Raw genomic sequence first — 18906 nt, 5'->3', positions numbered from 1 at the left:
ATATTGTGAACCGGAAGAAATATTTTTTGGAATGATCACAATATAAAGATATATCATTAACTCACGTGTAATCTCAATCAGTGCAACGAGGATTGGCTAAAATTGGCAATTTCCCGAACTAAATCGTATGCGTGTGGATATCATACATTCAGGATTGGGATATTATTTCTCAAGGCTACCTCAACTTTGAGTATTTTTATTTTATTTTACTTTATTTATTTTAATTTTGAGCCCCAAGATAAATCTCTTTGCTGCGTTAACGTGAAAGAGAATGCCCGGAGAAAATCTAAATTAAGGGCAGGAAGTATATTTTTATTCATTATTTCGGTTACAAATAAGAGCACTTGATTAGAGGAATCAAATTGTTCCATGACAACAGTCATGGGAAAATAATCCAAAAGCTTTGTTGTGCTCGGGCGTCCATAAATATTTAAGCTTTCCTATTTCATTGAGATAATTAATATATTAAATATTCCCTCTAATTTGTCTCACCAGCTGTTTACAGTAAATTTATTAGTTTTATTGGGATGGCATATTATTGTAGTGCCTGTAATTAGGTTGGCGAAACTTTCATGGTGCATGCTAGCGGTCATTTTGTTAATTTAATAATCACTCTGAAGCAATATTGGCTTTCAAATATCAAAACGCGATGATTCAAAGGAAGATTGAGATATTTTTTCGATTGAAAGTTCAGATTGCTTGCGTCTTGTGTGCTGGACAAGAGAAGATTTTTTTTAAAGAACGAAGCGAAGTCTTATTTTGATGTGTAACATTCTATTTATATTCTGCATGCACTCACCTTTTATAATAGAGGAAAACAAACCTGGAAAAAGCTCAAAAGCAAAGAGATCAATTCGCAAATACAGGATTGACTATTTTCCACCCGAAGACCTCCCTTGGTTCGTTCATCTCCCTATTTCCAATCCTCTCCTCGCACAGGCAGACCCCTTGTGGTCACCTCTTTCGCCAAACACTCCCCCAACCAATCCAACCCCTTTTACCCTCTACGGGTACGTCAATCTCATTCCCAACTTCCCTTACATCACCATTCCTCTCTCCCTCTTTCAACTCATTCTCCAAATCTCTCCTCCCTCACACTTCCCTCCCTTTACTTATCCTATCCCTTCACTCATTTAGCGCAATTGGTTGAGCACCCTTCCGGCAGCCGCGAGGTTCTGGGTTTGAGTCCCAGTCAGGCCGTAATTTCACCCTATAACTATTGGCTTTTTCCATCTACCACAGCACCGTTGTCCACGTCCTTTTTCCATTATATGTTCCTATCACTTTCTTCCTTCTCTATGAATTTATTTGTATGCTTGCGCTTCATGCGTCGTGTGAATGAATGAAATAGTTTATATTACTATCTATGTATTATATCCATAGCCCTTCACATATTCTTCCCCGGCCACCATATTCTCTCTCCTTGCGTCATGAAAAAGATTAAAGTAGCTGATCAAACACTTGATCAGGTGGAGCGGATCAACTATTTGGGCAGGAAGCTTAAGGAAAACTGGTATAGCGAGTGGTAAGGGCATCAGGAACGGACTTACGCTACCAAATAAAACGTTCACGATTAATAAAATGTATGATGAAAGGATCGTTTTGCTAGAGTTTGAAGAAAAGGCTAGAGATGATCTGACCTGCAGTACTGTGCTTTAAGGTGGGAAAACGTGGTCGCTGAGGAAGGATGAAGGATAGATAGATAAGGATAGAAGACTGGAGGCGTTCAAGATGTGAGTTTGCAGGAGAAGTGGACTGGGAGGGAGGGAAACGCCAAAGTACTAGACCTGATGGGCGAAGAGAGAAAACTTGTGGACGAGATACAGAGGGATTGTTTAGATGGAGCGAGTGCTGACCGAGAAGGGGATGTTTAAAACAGTGCAAGAGGGAAGAATGCTACTATAAGTAAGCGAGGGAGGGGAAGGAAAAGATAGGATAGATAGAATGGGAAAAGTGAGTATTAAAGAATATTGAAGAGGGAAACCCAAGTTGGGAGGGGAGATGGCTGGGTTACTTCGCAAAATTATTCATTTAAACCTACTTAAACTTGCCTAATTCTATAAATCTAATTGCGTCCTGCGTGAGAATTACACTCTTCATGAATCTACTGTTAATTAATCTACTCTACCTCATAAATGTTCTCTCTACTGATGCTTTCCTTTCTTTGGCTACTGCGAATCGTCCCAACTTTCTTGTCCCTTAGTCTTATCTTTTTAATTTCTTCGACCTTTTTTTCTTCTCCAACGGAAAATATAAATCACATAGTCGTTATTTCTAGCGATTTTGAATGAGACCTTAAAGAGATTGCTTTTATTTACGCTGTGGTAATTTCCTCGTGATTTAAATTTATTAGCATGGTTTTTCTGCTTGTATCCAGGAGAGCATGGGTTAATTGACTTTGTAGTGTGGCAGATACACGTATTAGGTAAACTCATTAGTCACTAATTTCTCGGCATGTGCATCGGCGACGCCGACAGCTGGTCTAAGCCATAACGCCGAGTGTGCTCAAAATAAAATAGTGAGTCTTCAGAAATGTACTCAGTTTAGAATCTGTGGTTTAGAAGTATTCAATATAATTTTGCTTTTTGCAAACCATGTAACTCGAATTTTAGTCTTCATCAGTTCGCTCAATCAGGAAAACCTCCGATGCCGCCGCCATCAACTTCCACATTCATTGCACAAATCTATTCACAAACTTAATTTTTCACAGCCTCGGTCAGGTCTTTATGACATCGATTAAGTCAAATTCATTCCGTAATTCCCTCATATCGTCATTTATCTTCCCTTCTTCATACTTAAACTCTCGCCCCCGTTTCCTCATTTTACTCCCTCCAAACTCGTGCTTTCCTTTCCTTGGAATTTCAAAATTTCTGTTTTTTCTTATCTTAATCTCATTTGCACATTTTTTGTCTTTTCCTGAGCTTTAATTTTACTATTTCTGCATCTATTGTTTTTCAATTGGGAAACACGGACGAATATGAAGAAAGATTGAGGCTTTCCCGGCGTATGATGATGTTGAAGTTGTTTCGGGTTTCCCAACGGGTGAGGCTCTCCATTTCTTCCGTTTCGAAGTTTCGATGGCCGTGTCGTCCATCGTAACTAGAGATGACGATGGACGACACGGCTATCGAAACGTCGGCAGAGATCGAGAGCCTCACGCGGTGGGAAACCCGAAACAACTTCAACATTACGGACGAATGTCTGTCCATTGTAAAGTAACGGTTGAAATTACGTGAGCCTGAATCGCGATAAAGGTTCAGCTATTCCATTGAATGCTGCTTTAAGAAGTTATCCCGTTTCATGTCTTTCATCCTCTTCCTCTTTCTTACTTTGGAGTTTCTTTTTCCCGCCACTTGAGTGAGCTAGTGCCGTAGCGGCTTCAACGATCTTTCGCCCCCCTTTTCCTTAGGCCCTGCCCAAACCTGATTCACTTCGTTATTCATCAAATCACCAGAACCTCTTTTCGGCAAGTTAATCTCTTTCCGCTCCTTCCGTCTCAACTCCCTTCGCACCTTACGCCGTCATCGCCTTAACTACCCCAGGCCATCCTCCGCCGATCCTCTGTCTTTTATATTTATACGTGTATGTACAAACATCTGTCTCTGATTTTCTTACCTCTCTAAAACCTCTTCTTCCCTTCAAACATGCATTATACGTTCTTGCTGTCTTGGTCTATATGTGGGTTCTCGCAAAAATTGCGTGTCGCATGTAAAACACGCAACCTATGATATATTTTCACGCTTTAGACAATGAAAGTACGTGTTTAGGCAGTTCATTATTTAGTAAATTAATTAATTATGTACGAAAAGAAGACGTGGATATTTGCGTACCCGTGACAATTTTCTTGCTGTATGAAGGTTTCTTAATTTCTTCATAATCATGTCGAATATCTATTTAATATGATCTTGTTTAATACTGCTCACATGTGCCGGAGAAGAATTGAGGAAAGCCATAGTAGAATAAATCGCGAAGGGACTATGAGCTCAAAATGATGATAGGTTTTACCCCGTTACCCGGTATCGCAACTAATTCTTGCATGCTAAATTTCCCATGATTTTTACCTAACAGTTTCTCCCATGTATTATCACATGGTTCATGTTCTATTTTTATTTACCTGTTTTTGGTAAAAGATGTCCCATTTGAAAGGTTTTGACTGATTGATGTCACTTGCTTTTATATTCGTGGAGAATTATTATCTGGGCCGTATTGCATTGTATTACTATAAAAGCCAACAAGAGTCTATCCTTGTGCTCTTAAAGTTGAAAATCTATTAATATACATATCTTCATTTTAACTTCACTTCAAAACCTTTTCCAATAAGTATCAAAATAACAAGATCTTCCTTTTTTATACTTAAAATACTTTTCTGTCACTGGTACTAAAAATAAATTTGACTTAAGGAAAAATGAACATTGTTCATTGACGATCCCCGGTTTCCATTTTTGCTTAACGATTTTTTTCCATTTTCCGAAATAAATAGTCACTGATCATCTTACTTATTGGCAATCGAAAACCGCCGTCTTCTAAATAAAATCAAATGCTGGAAATTTTATGCTAATACAGATTTATGATTTCATTAACATCATAAGTCAACAGTACTTAGATTGAAATATGATTTGATGCTTTCCCGGCGAACTATATGCGTAAACTGTTCTCGGGATTCCCACCGGGTTAATTGTTTCGTAACAGCCAACGTTTCAAGCTCCGTCTCGGTGCTCATCATCAGGGCTGAATGAGGGCCGAAACGGAGCTTGAGACGTTGACCGTTATGAAAGAATTAACCCAGTTGGGATTCCCGAGAACAGTTTACCCAGTCCTAAGATTGGTTAGACACAGATACCCATTTCGCTCCCCTATCTACTAACCTTTTCATAGTGATGCATTTCTTCACTTTTAAATTCTTGATGACCTGTCCGATATGAAGCATTCGAGGCCATCCCGCTGTTTTCTTAGTTTAATGTTTGCCAAATCATGGGAGATCGACGCCGTTTTTATGTAACTGTCTTCGGAAAATCTATTAAGCATTGTGGTTCACATGGTATTGTTTTAGAATTTAGGGCTCATTTTCTTGATTTCAAATGTGAAAAGAGTTCAGGAAGGCGATCCTACCAGAACTACCGATAGTAATTTTAACTATGACGACTTTACCACAGATTGCAATTACCTGCTATTAAAAAACTGCTATTATTTACTTTCCTCATTAGCACGTTTTCCTGGTTAGTACGTATCCTCTCTTTCACTCTATATTAATATACAAGTCTTCCCTTTGTTGATTTTCAGGTTATATCTGGCCATTGTCCTTTCCATATTTGCTAAAGTTTTCTTCAAATGATCTTCTGTCTCGGCTGTGATTGCTATGTCGACAGCAAAGTGCAGCATGCTAATTCTTTCTCCGTGGATGTTGACACCCAAGGCGTCCATGTTTAATTCATACATGCTTGATTTAAAACTGGCTGTTGGAAGTCATCTTTTCCCTAATAGAATAATATGAATTAAGCAGTATAATTTTGAGCCTATATGACTGGAATCGTATACTAATATGGAGCGTAATAAAATTTTCTGGGTAACAAAGCACTGCAGGAACAAGTGACTTTGTACGCAGTCACGCGCACGGGTGCAAAGTTAAATACACCAACGCATAAAGTTCGCCATGAAAAAATGGTCATGTCTATTGGCACGACTCTCGCCACATGTGCCACAGTATGGACTTGCGGCGCCAACATCTTGTTCGGTAAAACCCATCCCGAAGTTCGCTCTGAGAAAATGGCTTGGTGGTGTAACTGGCTAACACACCTGACCGGTAATCGGGAGATTGGGGTTCGAATCCCGATTAAGTCAAATACTTTTTCATGGCGAACTTCATCCGTTGGTGTATTTTCTGGATAAAATAAATAAACGGATTTTCATACTGAATGTGCTCTATTTGCATGCGCAATAAAGTTCCTAGTAAAGCACTTTACTACTGCACTGATTGTGAGTTAAAAATTTCATGCGAGTTACTTTGGGTATGCGAATTACATTTACATGCATAAAATTACATGCGCGTTTCTCTTTTTCTGACCGGTCTACCGCTATCATATAGTAACGGAGCTGGTCGGTCGTCGTTCTTTCGGCGTAGAGTCCTTCCTTAGGGAACGAATTCTCCGGAAAGAGCGGAAAAGGAGATTAGGTTGCGCTGCGAAAGCTTTCCTCTTTAGAAGCCAAGCAAACAGACAAATCGATTTCATTTGAGCGAAATTGAGATGTTCCATGCATTTAACCTACCGCCTTATGCGCCGAGCCGGGGAAAGGGGAATAAAACTACGTGATGAAGCGAATGAATGCCAGATTAACAAAATGAGAGCGAACTTAATGAAACAAAGACAAAGAAAGGTAAACACCCGGAAAGAGAGAGAGAGAGAGGGAGAGAGAGAAGAAGGATGGCACTAAAAGCGGGAGGATGAGCGGGGAATATGGGGTGGGAGGGAAAGGAATGTACCTTACAAAGGAGATGGAAGAGAGAGGCTGGGCAAGACAAGGAGAAGAAAACACACGGAGACAAAGATGGGTGCAGAAGGAAGGATGAAGACCACGACCAATGAGATCTTTTGATTGGGCCAGAGGGCGGGAGTGGGGGGAGAATGAGGTGTATGGTAGGGAGGAGGTCGGAGGACTGTCTCAAGGAAGGCGGGGAAGGCGAGGGGCAGTTGGGAGAAGAGATAAGCGAAGACGGGGTGAGAGAGATGAGAAAAGGCCGGCTCCTCAGAAGCGGTTGGCAGCGGGAGCTTTCTTCAAACGACAAGGAAATGGCTATATTTACTCAAGTACGGATTAACTATCTGCTGTTAACGTACCTGTTCTCTGGTACAGGTACTGGGTATTCGAGTATCTACATACTTTCTCGAGTATCCATAAAAGTACTCGAATACCCCAGTACCCACCGCGAAAACATAAATGCCCATACGAGTAGACTAATTCCTCCCTCTTAGATTCGATTATCGCAACGATATGTGTCTGGGTGAATACCGCATCATATCCATGTATTTTCCTTGATACTCGAGTATCATCATGGGTACTCTGTTAGCTCCTTTGGTACTGTATCAGCTTTTTTGGTACTCAAGTATCTATGTGGGTAGTAAGTAGTCTGGGGATTTCTTGTTGGACACTGAAGTACCTAACTGAAAACTCTATTTCTTATCTGGGTACTCTGGTTCCATCTGATTGCTCGCATACCTTTGAGACAGTCGCACACTACGTTCTCGATGAGGTGTTTGAGTACTTGAGTACCTTGTTGGATACTTGATAAGCGGTCTGGGGAATCCGAGTTGACGTATTTGTTCATCAAAAAACTGAAAACTGAGAACTCAGTCACCAGTTTGGTTACTCGAGTATTTGAGTGTAATGTAGGTACTCGAGTACCTGTTCTCATGTACACTTGGCTCATTTCAATATTGAGGACTGTCTCACGGAAGGTGGATTGGGTGAATTGGTTGAGGGAAGGGAAGGCGAAAAGGTGACGGTTCCTTGGAAACAGTGGGCATGGGGAGTAGGTTTTGCCGGGAGGGGGAAAGACACTGTGGGGAAGGGTCGCAGGAAAAAGAAGATGAAGGGACCGTGGAATCTCGGACCCATCCATTTTGTCTCTTCTGGCTTCCACCTTTCATCTTTTCGACCCCATAACTCCAGTGGCCTCCCACGCAATACTCTCGCCATATCTCACATCCCACCCTCCAACCCTCCCCCATTCTTCTTCCCCCAAAGCTCTTATTCCCATCTCACCCCCACCATTATGTATCTCAAAACATCATCCCCATATGAATCCACTCAAAGGACTTCAGCCAACTGTCCACCCTCCTCCGTTCCCTTCCGTCCACTGGTCTTGCCAGCTTCATGATCCCGGCACCGATCCTTCTCAGATCCACCCCCTTCGTGGCCGCAAGGCTTCCCCCATGTCCTCCAAGATGTACTTGCCCCAGGGGAAGGTATATCTTCGTCTTCTATTCATACCTATACAGTACGTTCGGAAAGTAAGTTCACTCTTGAAATAAAATAAGAAAGAGTACAGATACTTCGAAGAAACTAATTGCACAGAACTCTGCCACTCTTACACAATTTTTTGGACGTTGATCCCGTGATTTTCCAGGCATTTGTAATAATTTGGGACAAGTTTTTGCATGCACAATTCGTAGAATCTTTCCACCTCTGCAGTCATCCATGAGGTAATATGTTATTTCAGCTCTTCGTCTCTGTTGTACCGCTGACCGCCAAGAAAATACTTCAGATGCAGAAACGAGTGTAAGTTGCTGGTAGCAAGGTCGGAGCTGTAGGAATGATGGTCAAAAAAATCCTAGCCAAAAGCCCTTTCGGAGAATTTTTGTCACATTCGGAGTGTGCGGTAGGGCATTGTCGTCAATGAAAACCACGCCTTCTTGTGAGCATTTCTCAGCGCTTTTTTCTGTATTGCGCGGCGCATTTTCTCAAGCTCTCACAATAAACATCTTCATTGATTGTTTCACTTCGAGGCGAAAAATCAATCAGTAAAAAACAGCGGTACAGCAGCGACGAAGAGCAGAAAGAACACGCTATCTCATCGATGACTGCACAGGCGGCAACATTCTGCGAAGAGGGTATACAAAAACCTTTGCCACGCAATGACAAATACCGGGAAAAATCATGGGATCTACATCGAAAAATAGTGTAAGAGTGAAGTATCTTTACTTGTTCTTATTTTATTTTTAAACGGAAATTACCTTCCGAAAGTACGTAATATTTTATGCTATTAGGAGGGTGTATGGTAAATCAATGTCCGAGTTTTGTTCTTAATTAATGCGTGAATGCACTTCATCGCTTTAAATTCAAGCATGCTCTCATGTTTAACGGTGTTTTACACTGAAAAAGGTTCCTGGTAATATTATTTTCTATCTGCAAACAAAGTCCATCCTATAACCAGAGCACTGAAGTACTATTGGTTATTGGTTTTTGGCCAGCTATGAGAACCGGAATAAGTGGTTATGCGGAGAAGTACGTTGTTATTATAAAAGTTAGCCCGCTGTCGCCCCTACTTGTCTCATTTTTATTTCCTGGGATGCAATTTTAAAATATGTAAACACGGAAATCATCGGAGGATTTTGTGTAGAGCTAACCTTTTTATTTTTATAGCTGACTGTGAGACTTAAATGTACTGATGCTGATCTTGGAAAAGCTTTTAGTGAGCTCTCATGGTGCCCATTTATAGGATTTCTGCATTTCATGGATAGCAGTCTTCAATTGCTTTTCGGAACATAGGATTGCTTTGGAATTCAGCAGGACGGAGGTCAACTAGGAACCTTCGAATATCAGGAGGCCCAACTGGGCTCTCAAGTTGAGATTCAAGACAATCGCAGGAAAGTCGCTGTTGTATAATTTTCCACTCAAAGTTGTTTTTCAAGCCGGTGCACTCATTTCAAAGAGAATATTTTGACCTGCAATGTAAAGAATGGTTGAGACTGAGAAATTGCTCTGTGCGGAGTAGTCGGAGTAGTAGCAGAAAATTGCTTTCCAATGAAAATTGCTTTTTTTCCTTGCTAGTCTCCGGGCACAGTATCATTCAGCAGAGTACGTATCTCCCGTAAGAATTCGCAAGGAGGAAAAATTGTCGCGGTGGCGGGAAAACATTCATAGCTTACGAAACATTTTCCTGGTTAAAAACTTTTTGCCCGTGATTTACAGCGATAAACGAATGATGATGTTGAGGATGAGATTTTACGGCAAAATACTCCGTTGTAAGATCATTAACAGCTGATTTCTTCTTTGATATATATTTTATTCGTATTCCTAAAATCGTAATAGCTTGTTAACGATTCCTAAATCTTTTGAGTTGGCACAAAAACCCTCTATTTTCTGGTAAGCGACAGATAGCTGTTAGATATTGAAATGATGAAGTTTAATATGATTGTTTCGATCCTGGATTTTATTAGTGATATAACACGTTTGCAGCATATGTAAGCACTTCAGTAATGATGATCCCCTATTTGTAATGAATAATTGGCCAACACTCTTCTTTCCAACCGCATAATATGTAATCCTCACCCACAGTCACTGATTTACCTGACGCAATCATCCTCGATTTAATTTGATGTAATGGTGGTATCTAATTGGAACTGATACGCTGTCTTTCTTGGATTTTCATTCTTCATCTATTGTATAACAACAGCCTTATACCCCGTGCAGAGTCCTTTTTTTGTACCTTCCCATCGATTATTGAAAAATTTTCGGCAGCCATTTTCCCATTATATTTTTAGTTAATGCATGTTTATGGGTTACGAAATATCCGGAAGTACTTCCAATTTTTTTATTCATGACTGTTTATCATTTTGTGAGCTTGTATGAAAAAGGGCAACTGGAAAGAAACGTTTTAGTATATATTCTTATTTTCGATACTTTTTTATTAGGACACGCTGGTGTAGTCACAAACTGTTTTCTAAGAAACAGCAAAATTTTAAATCCATTCCGGTTAAAACAATTTTCTGAGGGAAGTCTCGTATTTCAAAGGCTCCATTGCCATTTTGTTATTGCCACTATTAAAATCATTTCATTATGTTTAGTCTCATGAACCTTTTTCTCCAAATTTATTTTCATTGCATTTGCTGATGTGTGGTGTGGCTGGGTAGTATTTTTGAAGAAATTTTCTTTGCTTCATGCACAGTTGTTTAGGGTTCAATTAACTTCAAATAAAATATTTCAGCTTTCAACAATCATTGATACATTCCAGATAAGTACAAGTGGCATCGTAGCAATCAATTTGAAATAGTATCCATAGGTGGTTGTATCATTTTGTATTTCTGTCCAATGCATCCACACATGATTATTATGAATGATAATGGTACAAATGACAAGCATCCTTGATCAAATGCGTCCCATCAATTTATAAAGATTATAGGCTGGGTACATACTAAATCTTTATATTTCAGGAAAAATTAGTTTTATAGCAGTTTATGTTACGCTAAAGAAATGCTTTTCATGAATTCTGATATGAGTGATGAGTATATATTTTTTTCAGTATTTGAAAATCATTTTAGGGGCAAGGGCAATAGTTTGTTGAATTGGATATTGAAGAAAATCTCATCATATTTCCGCTGTTGTGAGATTTTATGCTGAATTCTATGAAGATTGTTGGGCTTTTTTCGTTATTTGTAGCAGTTTCTTCTAAATTGCTTTTCTCAAACTAGGCTCTTTGTTTATTGAATTTTAGAAACACCTCCTTAATACTGGTTGGCTACCATTAATGGGAGTGCATGTGTTTGAACGGGGTGATGAATGTAGTGGTTAGGGTAGAAGAAAGATGAGCAGGATGGTTTGAAAGATAGTCAACAAATAATTGAGGCTGGAATACGGAAGGTGATGACCAATAGCAGAAAAATGTTGGAAGCCCCAGATTTTCATGAGCGGCGGTGTCAACTGGATGGTGCATGTAAGTGTTATCTTTTTTACTTTTTCGTCATTGGACCTGGTAATACATACGAACAGTATTATTTCATGAGCTCTCCTTTTTTCTTCTTTTCTTTTTCGTCTTTTGGCACTCCCATCGATGAGCCCTTGAAGTGCTGGGTGGCCGAGGGAAAGAAACTATTTCCCAACCCCTTTATGCTTGAAGTTCACACGTCGTGGATGAGTCTGGGTCGAGCTTTACCCTCACCAATCCATGCCGTATTCGAGTGGAAGCAGTTGATGAATGTGAGTAAATTATAGATGTAGATAATAGTGTGTATTATGTTGAAAAATATGAAAAGTGTGCATTAAAGTGAAGGAACGGCTTCTAATATACCTTTTCAGAAGAAAACCTATTTAGATTACGCAACACCATGTTGCTTTGTATGTACATGTGTTAAGTACGGAACATTATATTTACTCTTTAATTCGTTTGTTCCGGATATCTTTTTATTTTCATGGCAAAAGTTTAATATCGGATTTTTAAAAACTTAAGACGTCGCCTTTCTAAGAAAACTATCAAGTGTTACTTTCATCCTCTCGTTCTCGATACATTTATCGATAGATATCGTAGGTGTCTACTTGATTACTCTTTAATTCCCTACTCTCATAAATTTTATTAAAAAAGTTTTCTCGCGTGGCCCAGCGTCAAAGTCTTATTCATCCGTAGAAAGCGATTTATTGGAGAAGGAAGTCACGGCTTTCTTAAATGCATTTACTTCCTGCATTCCTCTCATAGCTGTCCCTTTTTTCCTCGAGGTGTGCTGTAAACTGAGCTTAAGCTTTCTTAGAAAGGAATTATTTTCCTAATTTATCTCTTTGAGGTGAGTTTTCCCTTGTCTTTATCCTTGTTAGGGTATCCAGGAAAGCATGGCATTACATTTTATTATTTTAACGAGGAATTTAGTTTTGAATTCCTTTTTTCTATAAAGCTTCGTGTTCCTTTTTTTCATACCTTTTAAAATGGAGTGAAATCAAGAAAAAATCCCATCGCACTTTTCATTTACATAGTGTTTTATGTAAAGAGAGTGAAAAAAAGGTATACTAACTATTTTTCTCAGTTATTAACGAGCTTGTAAAATTAAAGTACGAGACGGAATATAGTAATTGTGAGATAATAAAAAAGAAGGCATTAATCTGCGGCTGCATACACGTTACTAGGCGTTAGTAGCTCATGTGTTACTATTTTAAAGGAGATTATCGTGTCTACCTGGCGCTTGGTATAGAAGCTTTTTACCGTACGACAACGTCGCCAAACATTCACTCGGATCTTTTTAAAGCAGTCAACGAAAACAACCCAATTCCGTTTGTGATGAAATTCTGTCTCCTCACAGGCATCCTTAGCCTCTTCAAGCGTCAGGCTGTCAGCTGACCCTATAATCCCAACCACTCCAACCGTCCCACGTATGAAAGGCAACCGCTTCCCTTCTTCTCTTCCCTCCAACCCTGTCAAGGGAGAAAATTATAACTTGCGCGTTCACTTCCTTTAGTATCAACAGGAAAGGAAGGAAAAAATGAAAAGTGGCTTAAGCTTCTTCTTTTTTATTCTTTTCTTTCCGCTCAGCCTCTCTTTCTTCCTTTCCTGCGTGCTGCGAGAAAGGAAAGATGCACCCTGACTTTCTCAATTTCTGTGTCTCTTTCCCCAACCCCGCCCGCCCCGATTCTCCCAGTATCTGCGGCTGTTTCAATCCACCTTCTTCCCTTGTCCCTCCTTGCTGGTGACATAAGCTCGAGGAGAAGAGATTCTCCGTCCCATATTATTTTTCCCCGGCGCCCGCTCCCCTCACTCCACTCACTACGTGTCCGTTTCCTTCATCTCCCTCGCGTCTCCCTGTCGTTGCATGCTCGTCGCTGCTGGCCGGAGAAATGGAGAGGGAGGGACGTACGTGGTCCAACCCTCATCCGCAGTCTCTTTTCCTTATATATGAGTGCCGGTGAAAAAAAACATTCAGAGAATGAAATCAGGGTTGACAGTCTGAGTATTGATTGTAGCTGAGAATGTGATGCAGGATTTCATCCCAAATTTGGCGAACTTTACTGCAAAATAATCGGACCCGGGCCTCCCAACTGCTGCTCAGACATATTAATAATGAAATCGCCAAGTTACTACCTCAATAGATAAATGAACATGGTGTTGGCGTCTCCATTGTCATACAGGAGTGGAGTCGTCCTTACTCAGCCGCTGTCTAAGGAATAATTTCGTCCTCCCATCGATATCGAATAAAATATTTTTTGCGCCTCATTTCACAGTATTAGCTTGCACAAATTCGCACGCATGAGTTTGACTGGGGACTCTATGTTTCATAAAACTTATAAAATTTGGTGCTATCCTCATTTTAATTTTCATAGTTACACCTAGCAGTCGGAGAAGTCCATTGAAGTGCCATCCTATTGTGATGTACTTCATCAAGTCAGTGAATAAATTTTGTGACCATTTGAGATAAAAAAGGTAAAAATGGTTCAGCTATCGACGGAATAAGGACACAATTCAATTGGAATTCGAAAATTAATGCTGGTGAATTTGCTCTGATGAAAAATGAACCTGAAAAACAAAACCAATTTTGTATCAGAAGCTCAGGCTCTCATTAGCCATCGGCAGTCTTTCCATTTTACAAACGCTCTTTTCGGTTAATTTGACGATGGATTTGAGATCGATGGATGACTGAGTAATTGAGTATTGAGATTTCATCAGTATTGCATTAACCATTATTATTTTCTGGAACTATAATTCCTGAAAGCCTAAATATCTTATGGCAACGCCAAATTGAAAAAAAAGTTTACTAAGTCGATATTGCCAGTGGTTTCTGCGTTGAAGAGGCTATTATTTCGTGCAGCATGTTCACTGAACTCCGCTAAGGTATTTTTAAGAGTGAAGTAGATATAACGAGTCTATGATTAAATTTTGATGTGATTTGTCCTTCCATTGCGCAAAAATCCCTCGGAACAGAAGGTGGTCCGTATTCAATTAAATGTGCTATGTTAAACTCATTTATTCCTCTCGGAAAGAATTTTACGAGCACATGAGGCAGATTTCTTGTTTTATGCGTTTCCATGCCGTGAAGAAAAATTCCCTTGAATGGCTAGTGCCCGAATGAAAACATGAGGAGTAGCGTGGGATGAAAGATGCGATGAGGAGACTTTTTCCGAGGATACGGCGCTGTGGGAGGGGGTGACTTGGAGGGGCGGGGGGTGGAGAGAGAGGGGGGATGGGAGGATGTGGAGGGTGGGTGGACTGAGAACCTTATCACGGGGAAGGACGTGTGATGGGCCATTTTCCAGCTACGAGACCACGCTGACAAATCACATCCGAGCCACGACAGACAAGGAATGATAATAAATATGCTCGAAGCGTATGAGAGGGTTTTCCTCCGACCTCTCCCCCTCCAAACCCCACCCCAATGTTCCCCTGCCTCCGCCGACTGCCGTAAGTCGCACGCTGCCCCTAATTTATTTATATCCAACTGCAATCTCGGGCCATTCATAATGTCCCTTGAGACCAAGCATCTTTACTTCAATCCACGCTATTGTGTTAATTCATTAGGACCCTACCCTTGGGCCATACATACAGTATAGAATTGTTTTTGATGCTGGAACCGCAAGAGAAATGTGGCTGTAGTACGTACGAGAAATTAATAGTGAATATAAAATTTTGTCTATGAAAAGCTCATTCAGCCTTTTATCCTATTTTTTCGGTTGGTACGCAACAATCCTAAGTATTTCAAATATACTTTGCTAAGTTATTCACTACTATTATTTAGTTTGTAAGTTTCCAGTTATGAATTACTATTCTATAAATTCTCGGATTTAAGTCTGGCTCTCATTTCATAGCAAACAATGAGCACTGTTTTCAATTCAAAGATTTTTTACGGATAAATGACTTTTATGAATGAATTCTTGGAGGTAAGAAAGGAATTGGATGCGTCAGCCGAAACTAATTTATTAATTTTTAGGCACTGCTTATGATTCAAAAGCTAAATAAATGAAGTTCAGTGATTATTTTAGGGATGTATTTTCCATATTATATTTGTTCAGCAGTGCAGTGCAAAATTACCTCCATTTTTCCGTTAAATTATCAGAAATTGAACACCTACACTTGCCTTCAAAACGTGGCATAGCTTTTCACAAATGTTTAGAATAACACTCAAGTCTCACAGTAATTTATGACGAAAAGTAAATTTATGAATCAATTATTTTCTTAAAGAATGCATTTTTATTTTTGCGTGCAATGATGATTTTTTTAAATTTTATATTATCCATATAGTTTTATATAAAACTTTAATAGCGTTTATTACTTATTTCAACATCCCGTTATAAAGTTATAGCAGCTAACTCGTTCGACCTACACATGTTTGACAATTTTTTGTCGTATACGTATTTTATTATACATTTGTTATCATGTCACTCTGGTTTTTCACAACCTCACTTCCTTCTTCATTCTTGTTATTAAATTCTCTCCTCGTACTGCTTTTTTGTCTTCATTCCTCCGGGAATCAAGATACACCAGTGCCTCCCCTCAACTCTGTTAAGTCGCTCATGCTTATACGTTTTCTGTTCCCTCGCTACTCTCATATTTTTATTGCCCCGCCGGACAGTGTAAAAAGGGAGATTTCGCAGCGTCTCCAATCTCGGCTCGCTTGTATCTCTCTTAGGGCACCTCTCCTCCTCCAAGGCAACTACCCTCTTCCCTTAGCAACGGAAGAATGAGTCGTTTTTTTTCTCCACCACCCCCGAGGGTTTTGGATGGTTCGCATTCTTCAACCCCGGCGACCTCTCACCTCACTGACTTCAATGTATTCAATTCCAGCTCGAATGGGGATAGTATACAAATCCTGCGTTTCTTCCTGTTTTTGCCGCATGCAAAACCCGGGACCCTGAAGATATGAATATCTCTGCAATGGGGTCGTTCATTCGGACCCGAAAACGCAACTCATTAAAAGAATTAAATTCATGGAATGGAAAGATATGTGATGATGAAATAAAAATCCTCATCCCCTCTTTCCATCACAAGTTTGTACTGTAAAAATGGGACAGTTTTCGCGTATTTGTCAAGAGTTGGTGTCATTATTAGAGGTCTGCTTCATTAACTCGGTGACGAAGAACCTCTCATAAAGGGAATGAGTTGCTCTCTAGAGTTAGCGAGAGAAAAAATCTTTGGGTCAATCTTCTCACAGGATGGGCTCCCATTTCTTGAGGTGCTGAAAATTTGGTTTCAATATCAGTAGATCACGCCACCTTTATAACGGTATTGATATTTTCCCATCCTATTACCCTTTAATCCCTACCCTTACCCTGGAGGAGTCGTCGGGTTCTTATCGCGGAAGTGCCTCCTCTCCCAATTCCTTCATTTATCTCTCAGGGTACATGGGCGTAAAAGTCTATACCTTGGTTCCCGCCGGAGAGGTGTATCTCTGCAGGCCAACCTTTGGTACCCCGAACCAAGTGCTCTCAAGAGTGTAAGAAACAGCGGACCGCGCCCGCGCCATGCCGATGAGAGGAGGAGAGGAGTAGCCATGAAGCGGTGCCATTCTCGGCAGGAAAACGTAATGTTATCACGCTTGTGTAAATGGATTTAGGACGACGATTTTTCACCGAGATAGCTCCAGAAAGTTGACGACGAATCAAAAACAGAATAATATTGGTCTCTTTCTTTTTTAAATCACTATCACAACAGCTAGCAAATTTTTTTAAGGTGTCCATATCATGACACCACCAGAACCATCGCAGTAATATTGCAGTTAGTAACTAATGTGCTTCCATCATAACTCGTTCGAGGGCTAAAACAAGAATTGGATACCTTACCTAGAAAAATATTAATTTCTTGATTTGACAAATTAAGTTATAAATGAAAACTAATACGTACTACTATACTTTAATTCGCGTTATATCGAAATTTTTATCGCAACATACGATCAAGGTTTCAAGGATTTCTAATTATTATTAGATGACAGCTACTTTTTTGGTATTGCCAAAGTTATTATTTCCAATCAAACTTGTGACACAAAATATCAAAAGACAACAGAATACGTTAATTGATTTTTAAGTTACTGAATGGTACGGTATTTGGAGGAGGCGAGCGACAGCTGAGGTCATTTGCGCCATGTGGGAAGGGTATCGAAGGAAGGGCGGAAAGAAACCCGGCGTCAGCATTTGCATGCTCTTAACGAAAGGCGCCAAGGGGAACACGGCTTAACGTCCCATACGACGGACGGAGTGGTGTGCTTGAAATGTCCTCCACACAGAATTGAAGCAGGGATCGGGCATTCTCTGAAAAATTTTCAGCCACTGCCGAGATTTGAACCCGAGTCCATCGGGTGGGAAGCCAACACTCTAGCCACCTCACCAACTCGATCCCCAATTTAGCTAGTGAAGTAAATCAAATGCTAAGCTGATATATAATTACGGTATCAATTCTCGTGCTCGATAACCTGAGATACTAGCCTCCGGCAAAGCAGTCACATGAGATAGTAGCAACCAAGTTAATGGAAAATCAAAGAAGCTTTTAAATTTTGAGAAGAGGAACACGTAAGAACACGTAATGGTAGCTTCCCGGTTAGCAGCCTGTGTAAGATATCAATAGTAATGTCAACGTATGTATGTGTAGTAATTCGTCAACGGATACAAATTGATAGTCCTGTTCAAGGTAATGGATTGGTTGGGTACGAATTTAGCCTCAAATCCTGCGGGTTGATTAGCTCTCCGGGGTCAGCCACTATTTTTAATTGCAGTAGCCATTTTCATTCACTATTCTGAGTTCTTCAGTATGGAGGACGCCAATTTCTATTGGCTAATCTATACATGCTGGTAGTAATTCTATTTAGTAGCAGGTCGCCCAGCAATATCTTTAAGGCGGCCAAATTCAATTTATCTTTACATGCGACCTGGTGAGGATGGCAATCGAGACTATCGTCACGTAGGCAAGCAGGGAATACGGATTTGAAGGTTTATTTTGACCAACATGTTGAATATATTAGTCAATAATTCAAACCCTGTTGCTTGGTTAGGAAAATTCGCGATTAAATAAAACTTTGAAGTGTTTTAGTGGCCACAGTTTATTTCATTGAAACCACACGAGGTCAGCAGAAAAAAATTAAGCATTTCCATAGAGTATACGTAAAGCACTGAAACACATGGAGATTCTCTTAACTAGGATATTTTAAAGTAACAATTCAAATTTTTTCCTCATTGCTTTCCATGCTGTTTCACGAAACCTGTGATGCGTAATAAACTTCAGTAACTGTATTTTACGGTAATTTTAGTTAACCACCTAACCTACTAATCTTCATTTTTCATTTATTATGATGTTTATCTATGTGCTATACTTAATCCACGTATAGCTTTTAACTCATGATTGCCATCCTGTAACAAGTGAAAGAATTTTTATGCAATCTCTTTCACGACCATGCTTTTCATTTGCCTGTTCTACTAGTGCAGGGGTCTCCAATTCACTAGGCCACGAGGGCC

General features: G+C 40.0%; 1 long non-coding RNA gene across 1 annotated transcript; it reads left to right on the top strand.

Moving 5' to 3' along the window:
* The first annotated feature begins 891 nt into the window (after nucleotides 1-891).
* Nucleotides 892-18151, top strand: LOC124156910. Its single transcript, XR_006864430.1, has 4 exons — nucleotides 892-903; nucleotides 5498-5499; nucleotides 14393-14398; nucleotides 18047-18151. It is a non-coding gene; the product is annotated as an uncharacterized LOC124156910 (long non-coding RNA).
* The last annotated feature ends 755 nt before the right edge of the window (nucleotides 18152-18906 follow it).

Source organism: Ischnura elegans, chromosome 4 (assembly GCF_921293095.1).
Source record: "Ischnura elegans chromosome 4, ioIscEleg1.1, whole genome shotgun sequence".
Taxonomy (NCBI): Eukaryota; Metazoa; Arthropoda; class Insecta; order Odonata; family Coenagrionidae; genus Ischnura; species Ischnura elegans.
The sequence above is the reverse complement of the archived record's forward strand: the minus strand, read 5'-3'. Positions and strand labels throughout refer to the sequence as shown.